At 40.8% G+C, this 21,927-nt stretch overlaps 1 pseudogene; it reads left to right on the top strand.

The window, feature by feature from the left end:
- Positions 1–16,379, top strand: part of LOC137675667 (uncharacterized protein C5orf34-like) — a 65,567-nt pseudogene extending 49,188 nt beyond the window's left edge.
- Positions 16,380–21,927: the final 5,548 nt, after the last annotated feature.

The raw sequence follows: 21,927 nt of genomic DNA on the forward strand, positions 1-21,927 counted from the left end.
TTGGAAAACAAATAAAATCATTTTTGGAAAAGGGGATTTTAAAAGAATGTCAAAGTTACAAAGATGGGAATCCAGAATATAGATTTGTATTTGTAATTGTTCCCCATCCAGTAGTACCTGATCCAAATTTGATTGTTACTCAAATACCTATTTGGGGAAAATTTTACACTGTATTGGATTTGACTGGAGCTTTCTTTAGCATACCTGTGGCTGAGGAAAGCCAACACATATTTGCCTTCACTTGGCAAGGGAAACAATTAACCTGGACTCGGTTACCCCAGGGATTTACAAGTTCACCAACTATATTCTCCCAAATTTTGAAAAGGAATTTGGCTGATCTGTTTTTTCCATATAAGTCTGAATTGATACAATATGTAGATGAGTTATTGTTAGTATATCGTTCAAGGAAGGATTGTGTTACAGACACTCGGTATTTGTGTAATAAATTGGTTGTAAAAGGTCACCGAGCATCTCCATCAAAATTGCAACCCATCAAATGGGGTCTGGAGAGGCAAAAAGCTTTTACAACTCTGAAAGGTGCCTTAATGCAAGCACCGGCTTCAGGTTTACCAGATTATAGTAAACCTTTCAAATTATATTGTGATGAGCAAAAGGGAAATGCTAGAGGAGTTTTAGTCCAAACTTTAGGACCACATGAAAGACCAGTAGCATATTTTTCTGCTCAATTAGATCCAGTTACACAAGGAACACCATTTTGTATAAAATCAGTAGCTGCAGCAGCAGAAATGGTAGAAAAAATGTAGATCAATAGTGCTGGGACATCCCCTAACCGTATGCGTACCCCATGAAGTTGAAATATTATTGAAACAATATGCAGAAAAATCACTTTCACCGCAACGGGCACATAGATATGAACTGGTTTTACTTTTGGCTGACAACATCACACTTCAAAGGTACAATACTTTGAATCCAGCCACTTCAATACCTTTGCCGACTGAAGGGGAAAAAGATCAACCTGACTGTACCCAGGTATTAGCAGTATCCAGTAAACCACGCAATGATCTTCAAGACCAACCCCTGAGTGACCCAGACATCAACCTTTTGACAGACGGCTCATCTTTTTACGAAGAAGGAAAAAGGTATACCGGCTTTGCAGTAACAACAGAAAAAACTGTGTTAAAAGCTAATCCTCTTCCTAGTGCTGTGGGTGCACAAGGTGCAGAAATCATAGCACTTACTGAGGCTGCAAAGTTAGCAAGAGGCTTAAAAGCTAACATTTATACAGACTCTAAATACGCTTTTGGAGTTTGTCATGCTACAGGTACCCTGTGGAAAGAGAGAGGATTTTTGACCTCAGTTGGAAAAACCATTGCACATGGAAAGGAGGTACGTGAACTTTTAGAAGCTATACAGTTACCTGCACAAATAGCAGTAATTTATATAAAAGCTCACACAAACCACCAAGATGCACTGTCGCGAGGAAATCACTTGGCTGATCAAGCTGCGAAAGCTGCAGCCAAACAAATTCATCTTATTATGGCAGTTTTGTGTGCAGCAGAGAAACTTGACAGGCTTTCAAGTGCAGAAGAGATGTATGAGGCACTTCCAGAAGAAGAAATGAAATTTTGGAGACAACTTGGAGCGGAACAACAGGATGGACAATGGACATTGGCCAACAAGCCTCTACTCCCAAAAAGGTATTTACTACCTCTTGTTCGGTGGTTCCATGAAAAATGCCATGGGGGACCTGAGGGACTTGCACAAAGAATTCAACGGCTGTGGGCTGCACTCGGAGTCTGCTCCGCAGTGAAAAGGATTACTGAAAGCTGTAAACTTTGCTGACAATATGCTACCACTAGGATTCAGCCACCTCAAGGTAAAAGACCGCCCGTGGTGTTTCCTTTTCAAGGATTACAAAGTGATTATGCTGAAATGCCAAAGGCAATGGGGTATTCATACTTGTTAGTGATTATAGATCAATTATCAGGATGGGTAGAAGCCTTCCCAGCAAGAAAGAATGATTCAAAAACTGTAGTGAAAGCGCTGTTGAAAGAGTTAATACCCCGATATGGAGTTCCTGAAGTAATTGATTCGGATAGAGGAGCTCATTTTTCAGCAGCGATTCTGTTCCAAGTTTATAATCCTTTAGGAGTCACAGGGAACTTACATACACCCTATCACCCTGAGTCCCTCTGGACAGGTAGAGAGAATGAATGGGACCAGAAAGGAAAAGATTGTTAAAGTGTGCAAAACAACAGGGTTGAAATGGCCAGAGGCTTTGAATTTGGTTCTGTGGGACATTCGGAACACACACAGACAACCTGTTGGGTTATCGCCAGCAGAAATATTGTTTGGGCGAGTTTTGGCTGTTCCAGGCACTTATTTGCCAGAAAAAAAAAAAAAAAAAAAAGTTTATTGGATGGAGATGAACGAGTGACACAATATATACTATACTTACAAAATTCTTTCTTTGAAATGCGAAAGCATGCCTATTGGCATCGAGGTGGATCTCCTGAGATACAAGTGCATAATATTCAACCAGGAAACAAAGTATTGATAAAAAACTTTAAGAGGAAAAATAGATTTGAACCAAAATGGGAAGGACCCTATGTTGTACTTTTAACTTCTCTTTTTATGCTGTCAAAGTTGCAGGGAAAGAAACCTGGATCCATCATTCTCATGTCCGCAAGGAACCCGAGGAAAGATGAAATATTTAGTTTGTTCCTTTTTTTTTTTTTTTTTCCATCTGTAAATGTTGCTGTTTCACCTTGTGTAAGATTGCTATTCGTTACCAAGATTTCAATACCAATGCCTCTCGTGTGCTTTATAAGAATTATTCTTGGTGATCTGCAGGCTTCTTTATAGCAATTGAGACAAAGACTGGGGAACTCATTTTTACATGTAGCTATCCAAAGATTGAGCCCAGAGGAATTATTTATCAATTTGGAAAAAAACGATAATAAATATATCTGGGGAGATGATAGAAAAATTAGCCAATGCCTCAATGCACGGATTTATGACATTGCAAAAGGAAATAACAGAGCTCTCTAAAATCACAATTCAAACTAGAATGGCTCTAGATATGATATTAGCCTCATAAGGAGGAGTGTGTACAGTTTTAAATGATAGTTGCTGTATGTACACAGACCGATCAGGAGAACTGCTCACAGATGTGCACAAAATTTGGGAAGTGAGTTCTGTGATGCAAAAGGTAGAAAGGGACGACACCTCATGGGGATTTACTGAAACACTCTCTTGGCTCACATCTTGGTTCCCAGACTTGGCCTTATGGATAAAGAAGCTGATTGTAATTGTCTTGCTTATAATTATTGTCCTTGTGATTGTACTAGTGTTGGGACAGTGCTGTGTGAGATGTTTTTCTTCCTTTGCTTCAAAAATAGAATCATCACGGAGATACAAATAATTGCAGGGATGCAATAAAAAACAAAAGGAGGGAATTGTTATAGAAATTTTCACATAATTAATGTAAAAGTTCTTATGAGTTAGAGAGACAAGAATCAATAGGGGTGAAATAGAATAGTGAATAGAATAATTAATATAAGTCTATCTGAATAAACACAGGTGGGCTTTCACAATGCATGAATATTGTTCTCAAAGCTCCTTGTGTAATCCTGACCTAGGACTGAAGAAATCATCAATCAAAGCTTAATGAGTAGCTAAGCAGGAGTAGGCCTAGAAGTATTACCTTCTGATGATTTTAGTAAAGGGGATGTATGGTTAACCTTTTCTTTACCTTAAAAGAAATATAGGACACTTAGAAATAAAAATTAGTATAGATAAGGTTTTAAACATAACTTCAGTTGTTTTTAAGGTTGAATGTTTAGGAGACACTGGCGGTGGGAACTGGACTCTGATCAACCTGGATCAGGACGGGACGCTGATCACGGCAAGAACATTAAGGACGCCGATCACAGCAAGAACATCGAGGACGGGGTGTCGGCCGGAGTCGGAGCGGAACCAGAACATAAAGATCAGCTAAACAATAGAAAAGAATGGACTTTTGTGGACTCTTGATGAAGGAAGAAAGAGGAATTGAAATAGTTAGTGGATTATTAACAGAAGCTTATGAAATGTTTATGATGTAATTGATTATTAGTTTCTATATAAACCGGTAGTGAATTTGAGTCAGGTACCATTCACTGCGGTGGTGGTCCAACTCTGAGTTGTTAATAAAACCAGCAAACCTAGAGACCCGGACTCTGCCAATTTTCTTTAACACAAGGAACAGATCCCCACACCTGCTAAGGCAAACACTATGTGCTTACCATGGTGGAAGCAACCACCGGATGGCTGGAAACATACTCTGTGCCCCATGCCACTGCCCGAAACACTATCCTGGGCCTCATAAAGAAAATCTTGCGGCAACATGGCACTCCATAGAGAATTGAGTCAGACAATGGGACTCATTTCAAAAACAATCTTATAGACAACTGGGCCAAAGAACATGATATTGAGTGGGTATATCATATCCCTTATCATGCACCAGCTGCTGGTAAAATTGAATGGTACAATGGGTTATTAAAAACTACCCTGAAAGCAATGGGTGGTGGAAGTTTTAAAAACTGGGATAAGCATCTAGCACAAACTACCTGTCTAGTTAACACCAGGGAATCTATCAATCAAGCTGGCCCTGCTCAGTCAGGACTTCTGCATACAGTAGACAGGGATAAAGTCCCCGTGGTGCATGAAAGGCGTCTATTGGGAAAAACAGTCTGGGTTTTTCCTGCTTCGGGCAAAGGCAAACCCATTCATGGGATTGTTTTCGCCCAAGGGCCTGGATGTACTTGGTGGGTAATGCTGGAGGATGGTGAAGTCCAACGTGTGCCTCAAGGGGACCTAACTTTGGGTTAGGAATGCTCATGTTAATCACGTCATAACGCTAACAGCGTTCAAGAAGTATCTTTCAGGTTAACACAGTGGTGATGAGACCAGAGCTAGCTTCATGTGGCATCCAGTAACATCCTCAAGGTTGACATCTTTCACCCGCAACCCGTGGGAACGAACCATGATAAATCTCATACCATCTCCCCTGAAAGACTGCTGTGCCGGATGGAAACCCACAATCACAGACTACTGATATCTGTATATATATTTGGAAATAGAAAGAACAGTGGTGAACTGAGTATAACGTGAATGGTATGAAATAAGGGGTGGAATGTCCTGGTGTGGACTAGGACGGACTTTTCTGTTAAGTTTTCTTTAAGTGACTTGACTTCCTGAAGTGGACCACACGGCCTGTTGCTGCGGGAACTAGGGTCCCTGTTGGGTCTCTTTGTCCCACAGAGGAAGGGGATGTAGAGTGACACACCTGTGGGGAGAGGCGGACAGGACAGGTGACCCGAACTGACCAACGGGGTCTTCCATTCCACCCATGTCATCCTCAGTATAAAGCTGAGGGACCACGAGGGTTGCGCTCTCTTCCCCTATGGCTGACATCCTGGGAGGACCCTGCCCGCACTCCTGCCGTCGCTCCTGAACCCGGTTCCCACCTGCTGCCGTGCGTGCTTCGGGACTGCCCAGCGCCTGCCCTGTAGTGTCAGCGGTGGCGTGGTCATCATCTGGGGGAGCTCTGTAGCGGTTTTCTATATAGTTCATTATTTATTATACTCTTTTTTTCCTTGTTCCTGTTCATTAAAATTATTTTAACTTTCCAACCCATAAGTCTCTCTCCCTTTTCTCTTTTCCTTTCCCCCCCGGGGAAGGAGAAGGTTAACAGAGAGCGTCTGCTGTCCGTTTAACCGCCTGCCCGAAGGACTCCTGCTAGGGACTGTGCCCATACTTTGCAGCAGAATCAATTTAATGCCATTGCTTCCTTCAGTCTTTAATGTAATGTACTGTATGAGACTTAAACACCCATAACCTACTGAAGTATTTGGAACAGGACATTGTCTTGACAAATAAATATTGGCTCTTCCTCTTATTTGGTATTCTGTGTGCATCAGAACTTCTGCACAAGGTAATTAATTAATTGAGTATTCTTAATGTTAACCTCTGTTCTTCATACTCACTCTTTTTGAGTCTTTCAAGTAGTATGTCAACATGATTGTGACTCTTCTACATTTTTGCTGTAGAACAGGAGCGTGACAGGAGCCAGTGTTGGGGTAGAAACCTATCCTTGCTGCTTTGTCTGCATGCATAACAAAGATGTCGGTATTATATTTCTGGATTTATTTTATATTGTAAAAAAAACCACTAGCACTTAAAGAGCCTTGTAGTTTAGTTGACAAAGATGATCCATCTGATCTTGAAACAAATTCATGCACAAAACTCCTTTTTGCTTTTAGCTCAGTACGGGACTTCTATTGTACAGAGTTTATATGTAAGAAACCATTGAAAAGTTATAAAAAAGTTTTGCTCTGCTTTTCTTCTAGGTTTAGCGGGCATGTTAGGACTGGGCATCATAGCTCCTAATACTGCTTTCACACAAATGGTGACGACGTTTGGCCTAGCTGGAATAGTGGGGTACCATACAGTATGGGGTGTGACTCCTGCTCTTCACTCTCCGCTCATGTCAGTGACTAATGCTATCTCAGGTAAGTAGCTGTCATATAACTTCTTGTTTTCTATTTGAAATAAACACCACTCCTTTTACGGGAACTTTAGACAAAAGTCTGCTGATATGCCTTTTAAAATGCCAAAGAGCCTAGTACTACTTAGAATCTCTGAGTTGTCCTTGCTATTTATGAAAGTAACTTGGAACATACTCTTTCCAAGAGTATGTTTTTTCAAAAGAAAGGCAAATGTGGTGCTGCGTATTTTTTTATTTTTTATAAGTAATTTTCAACTCTTAAACTGTTTGTTTTAAAGTTTGTTTTACTTAGAGTGCTGCAGTCTCTCCTTTCATACAACACATCTTTCCTCCCAAAATGTTGCCCTGAAAGTAAGTTGTCTTTCATGTTTTCTGCTTTCTTTTTTTCCTCTCCACAAATTACGTGTTTTGAGGAGGGGAAAAAAGAAAAATTTCCTAAGAGTGACCTGTAAGATTCATAACCTTATAAACATGTAAGATTTTATATATATGTGTGTTTATATCATAGAATGGTTGGGGTTGGAAGGCACCTCTGGAGATCATCTAGTCCAGCACCCCTGATAAAGCAGGTTCACCTAGAGCAGGTGTGGAATTATTAGTAAAATTAAGATTTGCATCTGAAAACTAAGGTTTATATGAAAAACGTAGCATTGTTCACCCATTAGGGAGAAGTATAAAATCAAGGAGCTCTGAGGATGGGACACAGCTGCAGCAGCCACGCAAGGAATCCACTAACACAGCAACTCCCTGCAACAAATCATAGAGCATGGAGCGGAGTGGAAACTCCGTGGCCTTGCTCCGTGATGATAAATGGGAAGAGATGTTTCTCTAGAGCTGATAAGCAGTCCGTTTGGCCCTCTGAGCCAACAGTTTTCCGAGACCTTGCCAAGATGTTACCTTTTCGTGAACTTTGCTCGTTTTAGCCTCATTTTAATACCAAAACACACCTCCATCCCGAAGGCTACCCGCCTCCGAGGTGCGACCACTCCTCTCTGAGTCTGCGCCCTCGATTTCTTGTAGACTATACCTTTAAACGTGAAGCGAGAGAAATTTACACCCATCATAATAAAAGTATGTATGACTATAGTCACTCAAACTCCACCTTGAAGGTAGAAAGGATATAAAATAACCAGACAAACGGGGAATTCTTGGAGGGGAGAAAAGAAGACATCACCGTGAGCAAGTCAAGGGAAACTCCATCTCAGACTGCCTCTGACTGCCGGGATCGGCCGACGGGCTGAGCCTCGCTCCCCCCCGCCTTGGAACACCTTGGGTGAGATTTATGCTAAGCGCTTTTCTCGGGAATCTTAGAAATCTCTTTAAAGAGTTACTCCCTAACATTTGTAGCCAGGCTGTATTATTATAATCTTTTCACGCGTGTTATTCTTGATAATACCATATTTGCACGTGCTTTCTTGCAGACAGCCACTATCACCGGCAATCCAAAAACCTGTATATCTGTTGCTAATAAAACTGCACTGTTTAAGTAGCCAGTTGTCAAAGTTTCTCACTGAACGTGACCGAACCCTGCCAAATCTGCCGAATCTTCTGCCAAATTCCCTTTTAACGCAACAGCAGGTTGCACAGGGTCATGTCCAGCTGGGTTTTGAATATCTCCAGAGAAGGAGACTCCACAACCTCCCTGGGCAGCCTGTTCCAGTGCTCTGTCACCCTCCAAGTAAAGAAGTTCCTCCTCATATTCAGATGGAACTTCCCGTGTTTCAGTTTGTGCCTGTTCCCCATGTCCTGTTGCTGGGCACCACTGAGAAGAGTCTGGTATCGTCCTCTTGACAGCCGCACCTAAGGTATTTGTAAGCATTGATAAGATCCCCTCTCAGTCTTCTCTTTTCCAGGCTAAACAGACCCAGCTCTCCCAGCCTTTCCTCAGGAGAGAGATGCTCCAGTCCTCGAATAATCTTTGTAGCCTTCCGCTGGACTCTCTCCAGTAGTTCCTTGTCTTTCTTGAACTGGGGGGCCCAGAACTGGACACAGTACTCCAGGTGTGGCCTCACTAGGGCAGTGTAGAGGGGGAGGATAACCTCCCTCGACCTGCTGGCCACACTCTTCCTAATGCACCCCAGGATATCATTGGCCTTCTTGGCCACAAGGGCACATTGCTGGCTCATGGTGAACTTCTTGTCCACCAGGATTGCCAGATCCTCCCCTGCAGAGCTGCTTTCCAGCAGGTCAACCCCCAACCTGTACTGGTGCATGGGGTTATTCCTCCCTAGGTGCAGGACCCTACACTTGCCTTTGTTGAATTTCATTAGGTTCCTCTCCGCCCAACCCTCTAGCCTGCCCAGGTCTCGCTGAATGGCAGCACAGCCTTCTGGTGTATTGGCCACTCCTCCCAGTTTTGTGTCATCAGCAAACTTGCTGAGGGTACACTCTGTCCCTTTGTCCAGGTCACTGATGAATAAATTGAACAAGACTGGACCCAGTACTGACCCCTGGGGAACACCACTAGCTACAGGCCTCCAACTAGACTCAGTAACGCTGATCACAATCCTCTGAGCTCTGCCATTCAGCCAGTTCTCAATCCACCTCACTGTCCACTCATCTAACCCACACTTCCTGAGCTTCCCTATGAGGATGTTATGGGAGAAAGTGTCAAAAGCCTTGCTGAAGTCAAGGTAGACAACATCCACTGCTCTCCCCTCATCTACCCAGCCATTCATGCCATCATAGAAGGCCATCAGATTGGTCAAGCATGATTTCCCCTTGGTGAATCCACGTTGACTATTCCTGATAACCTTCTTTTCTTCTACATGCTTAGAGATGGCATTCAGAATGAGCTGTTCCATCACCTTTCCAGGGATGGAGGTGAGGCTGACTGGCCTGTAGTTTCCTGGGTCCTCCTTCTTGCCCTTTTGGAGGCTGGAGTGAAACTGGCCTTCCTCCAGCCCTCAGGCACCTCTCCTGTTCTCCATGACCTTTCAAAGGTGATGGAGAGTGGCTTGGCAATAACATCTGCCAGCTCCCTCAGCACTCGTGGGTGCATCCCATTGGGGCCCATGGAATTGTGGGTGTCCAGTTTGTCTAAATGATCTCTAACTTGATCCTCCTCAACCAAGGGAAGGTCTTCCTTTCTCCAGACTTTCTCTCGTACCTCCAGGGTCTGGGATTCCTGAACGACAGCCTTAGCAGTAAAGACTGAAGCAAAGAAGGCATTCAGTAACTCGCCGTCTCTGTATCATCTGTCACCAGGGCACCCACCTCATTCACCAGCGGGCCCACATTTTCCCTAGTCTTCCTTTTGCTGCTGATATACTTGAAGAAGCCCTTCTTGTTGTCTTTGATGTCCCTTGCCAGATTTAATTCCAAGTGGGACTTAGCCTTCCTCGACGCATCCCTGCATACTCTGACAACGTTCCTATATTCCTCCCAAGTGGCCTGTCCCTTTTTCCACATTCCATAAACTTCCTTCTTCCATTTGAGTTTTGCCAGAAGCTCCTTGCTCATCCATGCAGGTCTCCTGCCCCCTTTGCTTGATTTCTTACTCATAGGGATGCACTGATCTTGAGCTTGGAGGAGGTGATGCTTGAATATTGACCAGCTCTCTTGGACCCCCCCTACCTTCTAGAGCCCTAACCCATGGGATACCCCCAAGTAGGTCCTTGAATAGGCCAAAGTTAGCTCTCCTGAAGTCCAGGGTTGTAATGCTACTTATTGCTTTGCTTCCTCCACGCAGGATCCTAAACTCCACCATCTCACGGTCGCTGCAGCAGAGGCTGCCCCCAACCTTCACATCCCCAACCAGTCCCTCCTTGTTTGATAGCACAAGGTCCAGCAGCGCACCCCTCTGCGTTGGCTCCTCCACCACCTGTGTCAAAAAGTTATCCTCAATACTCTGCAGGAGCCTCCTGGACTGTGGGTGCCTAGCTGTGTTGTCTTTCCAGCAGATATTGGGGTGATCGAAGTCGCCCATGAGAACCAGGGCCTGTGATCATGAGGCTACTTCCATCTGTCTGTAGAAGGCCTCATCTACTTCCTCTTCCTGATCAGGTGGCCTGTAGTAAACCCCCACAACAGTGTCACCCATATTACCTGCCCCTTAATTCTTATCCATAAGCTCTCAACTCGTTCTTCATCCACCCCTAGGCAGAGCTCGATGCATTCCAGTTGATCTCTCACATAAAGGGCAACTCCACCTCCTCACCTTGCTGGCCTGTCCTTCCTAAAAAGTACATACCCATCCATGACAGCATTCCAGTCATGCGAGCTATCCCACCATGCCTCTGTGATTGCAATGAGATTATGGCCCTGTGACTGCACATAGATCTCTAATTCTTCCTGTTTATTCCCCACGCTGCATGCATTGCTGTACAGGCATTTCAGAGAGGTAATCGAGCACGTAGGTTTCCCAGGAGGGGTGCAAGAGGATCCACCATAGCCATACACACCCTTGAGGTGGTTGGCCTTCTGGTTCCCATCTTGGGAGGCAGCTATGGAACATTTGTTGCTGCTCTGGTTGGCCTAGCTTATTCCCCTGTTGGAAGTGATGGCATGAGCATTGCCACTCTGGACCCTGCCCCCCAAGTCCTTCTGTTTAAAGCCTGCCTCACCAAGTTAGCCAGCCTGCTGCCAAAGGTTCCTTTGCCAACAAAGGGGAATCTTATAAACAAGATCATAAGGTATATATTTGGGAACCAAAACCATACAATGTTAAGGTATATTTGTGAAGCAGAAAAAAATTGCATGATAGAGCGAGATGGTTGTGGTCTGGAAAAACAAGTGAATTTAAAATCTGGAAGAGATACAAACAGCTGTAATATTGTAAGTGACCTTTCCTCAAGTTTTTAATGTATTTGTTTGGTTTTAGATACCTGAGAGAGGTGGATGAGAAATGTTGCCAGTTTTGCTGTATGTAAAGGTTATTCCCATCATAGGAAGACTTGTGTACTCAGATCATAAAGTCCATGCTGCTTTTTGGGGTGGGATGACCTTGAATATGGTCTGGGATTTCAGCTCTTGCTGTAGTAAGATACAGGTAATTCATGTGTTAGATGAATTACTATTATTAAAATTCTTCATTAAAAACTAATGAGAAAACAAACCAAAAGTTTTGATACCTATAAAATGCAAACTGAAGTCCTTTGAGAGATTCATAACTCATAGCAGTTTTCTACTGTGGCTTATTCTTGAGCTGGTATAGTAGCCTAAATGAAAATAGGAACTATCTGCAGATGCCACCATTAATGTATTGCCAGTATTTTAACCAGAAAGAAGGAGGAAAAATATTTTAGTGCATAACTCATGCCTAAAGAGATAAACGAAACTTTATCCTTTTAACAAGTCACTCGGTACATAAGGGAAGAGCGACTGACGTCATCTACCTGGACTTGTGAAAGCATTTGACACTGTCCCGCATGACATCCTTGTCTCTAAATTGGAGAGACATGGATTTGACAGGTGGACCACTAATTGGCTGGATGGTCGCCCTCAAAGAGTAGTGGTCAATGGCTTGATGTCCAAGTGGAGACCAGTGATGAGTGGTGTCCCTTGGGTCTGTATCAGGACCAGTATTATTTAACGTCTTTGTCGGCGACATGGACAGTGGGATCGAGTGCACTCTCAGGAAGTTTGCCGACGACACCAAGCTGTGTGGTGTGGTTGACACACTAGAGGGAAGGGAAGCCATCCAGAGAGACCTTGACAGGCTTGAGAAGTGGGCCTGTGAGAACCGCATGAAGTTCAGCAAGGCCAAGTGCAAGGTCCTGCACATGGGTCGGGGCAATCCCAAACATGGATACAGGTTGGATAGCAAGTGGATTGAGAGCAGCCCTGCAGAGAAGGACTTGGGGGTATTGGTGGATGAAAAACTGAATATGAGCTGGCAGTGTGCACTCACAGACCAGAAAGCCAACTGTATCCTGGGCCGCATCAGAAGAGGCATGGCCAGCAGGTTGAGGGAGGTGATTCTCCCCCTCTGCTCTCCTGAGACCCCACCTGGAGTACTGCATCCAGCTCTGGGGTCCCCAACATAAGGAGGACATGGACCTGTTGGAGTGAGTCCAGAGGAGGGCCATGAAGATGATCAGAGGGCTGGAGCACCTCTCCTATGAAGACAGGCTGAGGGAGTTGGGGATGTTCAGCCTGGAGAAGAGAAGGCTCCAGGGAGACCTTATAGCAGCCTTCCAGCACCTGAAGGGGGCCTACAAGAATGCTGGAGAGGGACTTTTTACAGGGGCATGTAGTGATAGGACGAGGGGTAACAGTTTTAAACTGAAAGAGGGTAGATTTAGATTAGATATTAGGAAGAAATTCTTTCCTGTAAGGGTGGTGAGACACTGGAACAGGTTGCCCAGAGAAGTTGTGGATGCCCTCTCCCTGGAAGTGTTCAAGGGCAGGTTGGATGGGGCTTTGAGCAACCTGGTCTAGTGGAAAGGTGTCCCTGCCCATGGAAGGGGGGTTGGAACTAGATGATTTTTAAGGTCCCTTCCAACCCAAACCATTCTGTGATTCTGTGATATTGATCAAAGAAGGAAATGCATGTGTGTTTTGTTTTTTGTTTCAAATTATCTATAATTGAACAAATGGATAGTGGAAAATTACTCAGAAAAGTAACCTTGTGTATATGGGATTCCATATACATTTAAAAAAAATCTACTTAATATAGAAGTAAAAAGATTATATTGATTTTTGCAAAATGGCACTACAGAGAAAACTATGAGTATGGGATTCAAAGTTGACTGCTGAGTCTTCTGGCTTCTGTGTCTTTTCTTATTACCCTAAGGTGACAAGACACAAAAAAGATGTTAGTGTCTGTGGATATCTCTATTATAAACAATATAAATATGATATTCAGTGTGTTGAAAGATGCAGTATAACTTCATGATGTGAGCTAGCTCAAATCTTTACTCACTAATGATAAAAGTAGGAAGAACTGAAAATTCTACAGGTTTGGAAACATTTCTACACACTTTTAGAAATAATTTATTATTGTATAGCACAAAATGAGTATTGGGGCTGTACCAGGTGTTCTTTCCCCCCTGCATTTGTGATAGCAGACTATACCAAATTCTATCCTTAGCAAAACACACACTTTTAAGTGTTTAAAATGGAATGATCACAGATACTCAATTCTTAAATTAGCAGATGATACTTGCCTTTTTTTTTCCTTCAGACTGCAGCAGAAAATTAATACTTTTAATATTTTATTTTCTGAGGTAAATGAAAATGTAGGCTGGTGTAAGTTAACTACTCACGATGAGTTACAGCAGCTAATCCAAATAAGTCATCCTGGAATCCATGAAAGGTATAAATAATTTAAGCAATTTAAACTTAAATATAAAAAGAATTCTATGCAAATCCTTTTATATGAAGAAATGGTATTTACTGAAAATAGATTTAGTGGAGGGGAACCAAACACATAATGATAAAAGCTACATCTTCTATCTGGCAAAGATTCAGGACCTGTATGACTCAGGACCACTGCATGCTGTCATTCTATTATAATTGTTACAGTAATGTCTTTTAAAAAAATAACTAGAACTGCGACTTGGCACTTATATCAGTGGTTAAGAAAAAAAATAATCTTTGCCCTATATAGAGCTGGTACATAGAGCTGGATAGCACTTGATCCAATTTTTGCTTTATTACAGATATCGACCTCTGCCTGCAGATTGCTTTCTCTAATCTGCTTGCTCTAATTACAGCCTCATTATGGGAATCATTAGAAGCTTACTGTGCTGCATTTTAGAAAGCAGATACTCACTCACAAAAATTAACATTTGTACACTATTCATTACAAATCATATGGCTTTGTTATAATTTTCTATAACTGCATAGATTTAAATATGAAAGCGATTCTAGGAAAATAAAGTGCGAATCAAAAAATGGCAAAGAAACCTAGAGACAAAGCTAGATTTTGAATCATGGCTTTTTCTTTCAGATCCAGGTGTATTGCTTTAATGCCTTCAATTTTTTGCTTGAATTACTAAAGTATATTTCTCATCTAAATAACTACTTTTTTGTGAATTTTCATGTTAACATAGGTACATCAGGACAGCAACAGAATGGTGCAGAAGTTTGCATGAATGGAAGGAGAGTCCTGCATGCTCTGTAACTGAAGAAAATTGGTATTCATCTTTATCCTAAATAATTGACTACTAATGTTGAAAATAAAGCTCAAAAAGACTATAAACTCTGAATTTTATAGACTGCATTTCCTAAGGGTCAAAAATGAAAACTGTAAATCCATTTATTTTGTATGGTTTCATATTTTTCTTATAGTGTTTAAAATGTTAGGTAAGTTGAGTTCTAGGTGAAGCTTGCTTCGTTGCACTTCTGCCTGCCTTATTTAAAAATCAGAATTATGGTGACTTTGCCAAAGTAGGATTAATGTTACAGAGACAGTATCTTGCAAGGTGAAAAGGATAAACTAGACTAAGAAATGAATCTGTTAACAGAGCACCAAACAGTTCAAAATAGTACTTTGAACTGTTAAATGACATTTGGATCTCTTACTAATATATTTGTCCTTTTTAATACATGCTAGTGACCGAAGGTCTAGTGACATCATATAGAAACATAATTGGGAATTAAAAATGTCTAAATTGAAATCGATTACACAAGCACTTGTTATTCAAATTATAGCAGATTCAGTAGCTGATGAAACAAAAATTATATCTATATTTATACATATATACAGCAAAGAGACTATTCTTAGCAGAGCCCTGATTTTTGGAAACACATGATTGACAAATGGCAGCCATTGGCTAGTGATATGAAAGACAAAATAAAGCATTTTTTTTTTTTTCCACTTGGATTTTGCTCATCTAATTTTCACTATTGTTGGGAACTATTAAAAATTAAAATTTGAAGTAGAAAAATACATCTGAGAACCTTTTTTGATACTAAATCGATTAATAATCTTTATTTTCTTGGACAGGTCTGCTGATGCTGAGCTTGAAAAAAATACAGGGATTTAACTATCTTTTTGAAAGCTGTAAAGATTTTTCACTTTTATATTCCATAATTCATCTGCATATTCAAATCGGCATTTTTAGATCATCAAAGGCTCTCTATCCTGTTCTCACCTTCTACTGTCTTACCCACTTTTTAAAATTAGATTTTTAAGCCATTTTTTTTCTCATTTTTGTTTTATCATTTATCTTGTCCAACTTCTATGTAACAGCACCAGAAACAAAAACAGCGTCAGAGTACAAAACTAAAATTAAAAATAAAAATCACAAAAAAAAAGGAAGCCCTTTAATGGATATTGCATCAGTTTTGCTAACACTCATCTGCTAATCTGTTCTTGAAAGAGGGATGATGCAGTTGCCTTTGGGCTTGTTGTTGCAGTACAATACCTTTTTGTTTATCAACTACTTCAGTATTGTTCCACTGTTGAGCCAGCTCAAAAAAGTGTGCAGCGCTGCATGTCTTTAAGCCAGTGTTCAATTTTATTAGCATGCTGTTAAACTGTGCAATGTGACATCAGATAGTTTCCTTTTTAAAGTAACTTTTGGATGAATTGAAGTCTTAGTAAAGACCTTTTCTAGAAATGTTATAGATGTTTTAAGTAATATACTCTCTTATTTTTTTACCTTTATGTAATTATCGTGCTATGAAATGTGAGACTTTGTAATGCAGAATGATGAGTACAAATATAGAGAAGCATTTTTCTCATTATTAGGGGGAAGACTGATTTTTTTCTTAACAAAATAACATTGGTTTTATTGGATAATAGCAATGTTCTGGAAAGGACATCTGCAAAAAACAATCTATCTGGTATTACTGTCAGAAAAACAAAACAGGAGTGAGCTGGAAGAAATCAGTGAAGGGCGCATCTTGGAGGCTTTGGAAAAAAACTTCTAAAGTAATTCAGGATATTGAATCTCTGCTTGCAGCTTCTGGGAAGTGAAGCCTCCTACCATGTGAAAACCTGTGTTACATACCTTCATAGGAGCTGTCCCAGCTATGTCTGAAGAGGCTTTGAGGTGTAAGAGGAATAAAGACTGAAGCTATAGTTGAATGCCTTTTCAGACCAGCAAAGTGTTTAATTTGGCATTAAAATACCACAATTGTATAATGTGGATAGGCAAAAATTATGGGTGAAATAATAGAGCACAGCTGTATAAATATGACAGGGCTGACCTGACAGTGCTACTTTATGAATGTCTGTTTGAATAGTTTAATTTTATAGAGGATGGCGCAAGCATCTTAGTTAAACTGCTCAAGTGACTAGAGTAGGGATAAGCAGTTTTAACTGTAAAAATGTGCTTTTATTCAGAAGCTTACACTGTTCGTCCAGTACTGAATAGAGTAAAAAGTTTTCCAAATGCTTTCTACTCTACTGTTTTATAGCAAATAAATATTTCCAGCGCTTTATTTAATCTTGGGGGGAATGCTCAAACTGTTTTCAATTTTTCTAGAAAAATTTCTCCCCCCACCCCAGTGCGGCCCCAGGCGAAGAGGAAGGGGGCGGGCCGCGGTCCCAGTGTTCTCCGCGGCCACGCATGCCTCCTAGCCCTGTGCCGACAGGGCTAGAGGCGGTCGGCTCCGCTTCACCTCATGGGGTGGCTGGCGGCCGCCGCTCGTCAGGTGGGCACAGGGAGCGGCGACGGCCAGCTTCCCGCCTACTGCTCGGGCCGGGCAGAGCTGCGCCCTGCCCCGGTGACCTCGCTTCCTGCGGTGCGGAAGGCGGTGCTTCCCCGTGGAGAGCGTGCCCTCTGCCGGCACGGCGGGCGCTACCCGGGCAGCCCCCGCCAGCGGGAGGTGCGGGCTTCTCCTTATCGCTCCAGGCTGCCTGCGGCGGGGTTGGGATTTCGGGGTCCGTTGGTGAGGGGACCCCGGGACAAGCGTTTCCAACACGATGTTTTTTACTGAGAAGAAGCTAAAGCGGGAGAAGGCTGTCGTAGCACTCTGACAGGAGCTAGCATCAAATTCCTATTTTATTAATACCGTTACTCATATGTGCGTTGTGTCAGGTCTTAACATAAGAAACGGTAATGTAGAGCTTTACCTAAAGCCAGGCATGTCACTTACATGTTAGGCTCCGTAACATTCTTAGTTCCATTTTTGTGATAAAGATGACAGTATATTTTTATTTCTTAATGACTGAGGAGATGGCTAATGAGAGGTTTTGGTTCTAGGTGTTGAGACAAAGAATACCCTTACCTCAAGGCATAAAAATTGTTGCTGATCTCTGTAATTTTACATGTCTGTCTGCTGCATGCTTGTCTTTCCTTCGTCCCTCTCTTTAGTTACACATACTGATTATTTTAATCTGAAATCGGATTATCTGTTTATGATCTGAATGCTGTTGTAATTAATGAGGATAATACAAAAACTGCTTATGCTTTTTTCTTTTTTTTCTTCTTTTTTTTTTTTTTGTCTAGGATGACAAATGAATTTTTTTTTCAACTGGATAGTACTGTGGTTTGTTTCCAGTTACTAAATACTCTTAGGATATTTCTTTCAGCTCTTTCTTTCCTCTTAGATACATCTCAGTTCCGAAGTACTCATTAAGGAGAAGGTATGCATTTTGGTAGCTTCGGAGGGCTCTTTTCAAATACTTCAATTTATGGTCCCTGAAATAAATAATTTAATTAAACAGTGCAGATACTGATTTTATGTTTGTTTTGTTTGTTTGCTTATTTTTCTTAATTTCCTTTTGGTTTTAACTCAGTTTGTTCCTAACTATCTTGGTAAAATCCTACTGATGTATTGCATGTTTTTGTCCTCTTCCCTCTTCAACCTCCTTCTGTCCTCCAACCCCAATAACACATTATAATTATCTGACTCAAAAATATTTGAATTATCAGTCCTTCACAGATTGTTTTATGCTCGGATTTGCTTTTCCAGGAGATAACGCATTAAAGGTTTGAGCTTGTATCTTAAAGGGTAATTGTATTTTATCAAATTTTTAACATAAATTAACATCCATTATGAAATAACGCTTTTTTAGGAGATTATAGAATTCTAAGGGACCACTGCAATCTTTTGACTTCTTGCATAAAATGGACAATAGAATTTTATGCATTAAATTTCTATATGTATTAATGTACCTGATAACTCCTTGCAAAATAGGAGCAAAAATTTTGGAGAGTGATAATATTTCTAAATGCAAATTTTAGCCATTGGATTTTTGCTTTGGTCTTACACCGTGAGTTGAAAGGCCTCTTAGCGTCAGGTATTTCCCCAAATTCATGTTTACAGCTTTGATTTAAATATTTTCTTGTGTCAGTAATTTACAATGTCAACTGTGCATTTATTAAAATTATTTTTATAATTTCCTTAATTAAAATTAAATATATCAACAAAATTGCATTTTGTGGGTATAGGCAGAGACAATGCTTTAATGCTTTATCCTATATAAAAATATCATGAGAAATCATAACTCTAAGTAGTGTTGTTATATCAACTGTTGTGTGCACGTTTTATGTAAACCCAACCTAAATATTTTCTTCAATTAATTAACTGTATTGACCACCCATAGTCTTCAGTTATGAAGTTAGCTTTCTAAGCATTCTTGTATAATACATCTATTTCCCACTTTTCTGTTTTAACAAGAATCTAAGCTCCACAACTATGCTTTCTGAGATTTATAGGATAGAAAAACCTATGATACTTTATTGCAATATTTTGTAAACATTCTGAAAATATTTTTTTCCATACAAAAATACAGTTTCTAATTTTATATTAAAAATAATAATTTCAGAGACTATTTTGGAGGAACAGAGCTTTTTCTAGTCTGATTTCACTCTTGACCTGCAGAACGTTTATACTTATGCTGTTGTACCTGGGAATGTGACTTGATTTTTCCACAGGCAGCAGTCATTTTTGTCTATAAAAGATGACAGACTGTTTAAAAAGAACAGTTATGCCATGAACATGGCTCTTGACTAAGGGTAATCTGAAGCCACATTTTTGCTTTCGTTCTTGCTCAGAGACACACATCCACATATTGTCCTTGTTTTCCAGTTGGTATTGTTACCTTTATTTCACTCATGGTACAGAATTCCCCAAATACATTTGTGTGAGCCGACACAGGCAGGATGCAGGAACAACCACAAAACCACGGATAAAATGCAAAGAGCAAATTTATTCCCGTTACCTCACAAACCGGAGGATCTCCGAAGCAGCACCCGGAGCAAAGGCATGCAAGCGGGGACGCAGGCACCACGGAGCTCGGTTCCTGCTAGAGAGAGCGAGCAAGAAAGTTCGGGCCTGCTGCTTTCGCCTGTATATTAGGGGTTTCTTGCAGGCAGCAGTTTTCCACTATGCTTTGATCTTTCTCACAGCAGGGTAGGAATCTCAAGTATGTTCGATAAGGTGCCTTTGAGTCTTATCACAGGCCTATGTTATCTAACTGCAGATGTTCTACTTGTCCAGCACACAAGACTAAACAACAGTTACTAGTATGATATATGTGTTTTTCGACACCCCAGGTGCAAGTCACTTGAGCATGTTTATAATCCTCCTCGCCAATCTTCCCTTATATTCCCCCAATATTCATTTTTGGATTTTTTTTTTTTTTTTTTTTAAAGTCTGTAGTGATACTTTTCCTGTATACTTTATGCACATCTTAATATCCATAGTAAAGCAGTGTAATCCTACCACAGAACTGACAGACCTCTGTTGCTATTTGAATTTATAGGTCTCTGTTTATCTATACCAAGGTCACTAATTGATGGGATGAAATTAAAAAGACATCCCTGAACATGACTCATATATGTTTCATTAGGTGGGAATCTTTCAGACACACAGTTACAAGGAAAAATCTGTTAAAATGGATTTCTGTATATTTTGAAATGCAGTAACTTAAAACAGAAGGCTGGAAGTAGCCTTTTCTGACTTTATGACATAGGATTTTACTATCTTTTAATTATTATCTTGTTCCATCTTTGTGCCCTTCTGTCCTGGTTAGGACTTAGACTTTTCAGTTAAGTTTCTTTTAAGTGACTGCATTTTCTGAAGTCTACTACACATGCTTGTTGCTGTGGAAACTAGGGTCCCTCTTGGGTCTCTTTGGGAAAAAAGAGGGAGACTCATGGGTTAAAAGTAAACAGATTTAATAAAATAAAGAAACCAATATAAATGATATCATAAAACACACAAAAGTATACTTAGCTACAGTTGCAGCAGGTTCCAGGAACACTAATCTTTAGCAACAACAAAAAAAAAAAAAAACAAACCTAGAAGAAAAGAAAGCAAAACCAGTCTCACCTCTCTCTAGCAAGCCCTCTCTTTTATAGTGAACTTGATTGTTAATGATATAGAATACACCTGTGGGCCAGCCTGGGTCAGCTGCCCTGCATTTAACTGCTAAGGGCAGTTAAATGCAGTATCACCATGGCTGGCCACAAACTGAAACAAAATCTCAATGAAACGAGGACACTTCCCTTACGGCCAGCATCCGGGGAGGACTCTGTCTGTGCTTCTGCCTTTGCTTCTGAACCTGGTTCTCATCTGCTGCTGCATCTGGTTTGGGACTCCCCAGCACCTGTCCTGCAGCATCAGTGGTGACGTGATCGTCATTGGGAGGAGCTCAGTAGTGGTTTTGTATATAGTTCATTATTTATTACACTCTTTTTCCTTGTCATTGTTTATTAAAACTGTTTTAACTTTCCAACCTATAAGTTGCTCTCCCTTTTCTCTTTTCCTGTTACCCTCTGGGGAAGGAAAGGGTTAATAGAGACCATCTGTCATCTGCTTAACAGCCAGCCCAGCCTTAAACAGTGACACCTCTTGTTTTATGGTCTTGATTTTTTTTTTTCCTGCTTTCTTTAACAGAGCTTCTAAGCCCTAGCTGAAGTTGTTTTTAGCTCAATTATATTTGTTCAGGAATTCATTAAAAAGATGTTGCTTCCTTTTATATTTTTGACTATTGTTCAGTTTTCATGTAAGTTTTGTAGAGTTTGTAGAGCTTTGTGTAGTATTGGTGCTTACTGTTTGGTGCCTGGTTTGATTTATTTAGGTATGGAACAAACTGTGTTTGGTCTTTACTGCATTGGACTGGACGGACTGGATTCAGCAACCACAGAGGCTCAACTCTGAGGCATAGACCACATTTCCTACTGGAATAAGGCATTTGCAATGGAAAAAATGTCCTCCTAGTCCCAGGGTAAGTTTGATTCTGAATACTGGTGTGCTTTTTATGGCTGTGGTGCTACATCAGCTCTTCCCAGATTGGATTCTTATACAGATTTTATGGTAATTTTAAATAAAATCCAATCTGACATGATGGTTATATAGAAGAAACATTTTTGAGGATATCACCATTTGTTCCTTAAAATGGAATTTATTCAGAAGTGTACCGTATATTGTAAAGTCACCTCCCAGAAAATGACAGTTCTAGTGTTTCAGAAAATACTTTGTGTCTACATGTTCATTCAGAAGAGGCACAGTCATGGTTAACAGACTCTAAACTTGACCCACTTTTTTTTTCATCTGTGTGCAAAGCTTGT

This window comes from Nyctibius grandis, chromosome W (assembly GCF_013368605.1).
Source record: "Nyctibius grandis isolate bNycGra1 chromosome W, bNycGra1.pri, whole genome shotgun sequence".
Classification (NCBI taxonomy): domain Eukaryota; kingdom Metazoa; phylum Chordata; class Aves; order Nyctibiiformes; family Nyctibiidae; genus Nyctibius; species Nyctibius grandis.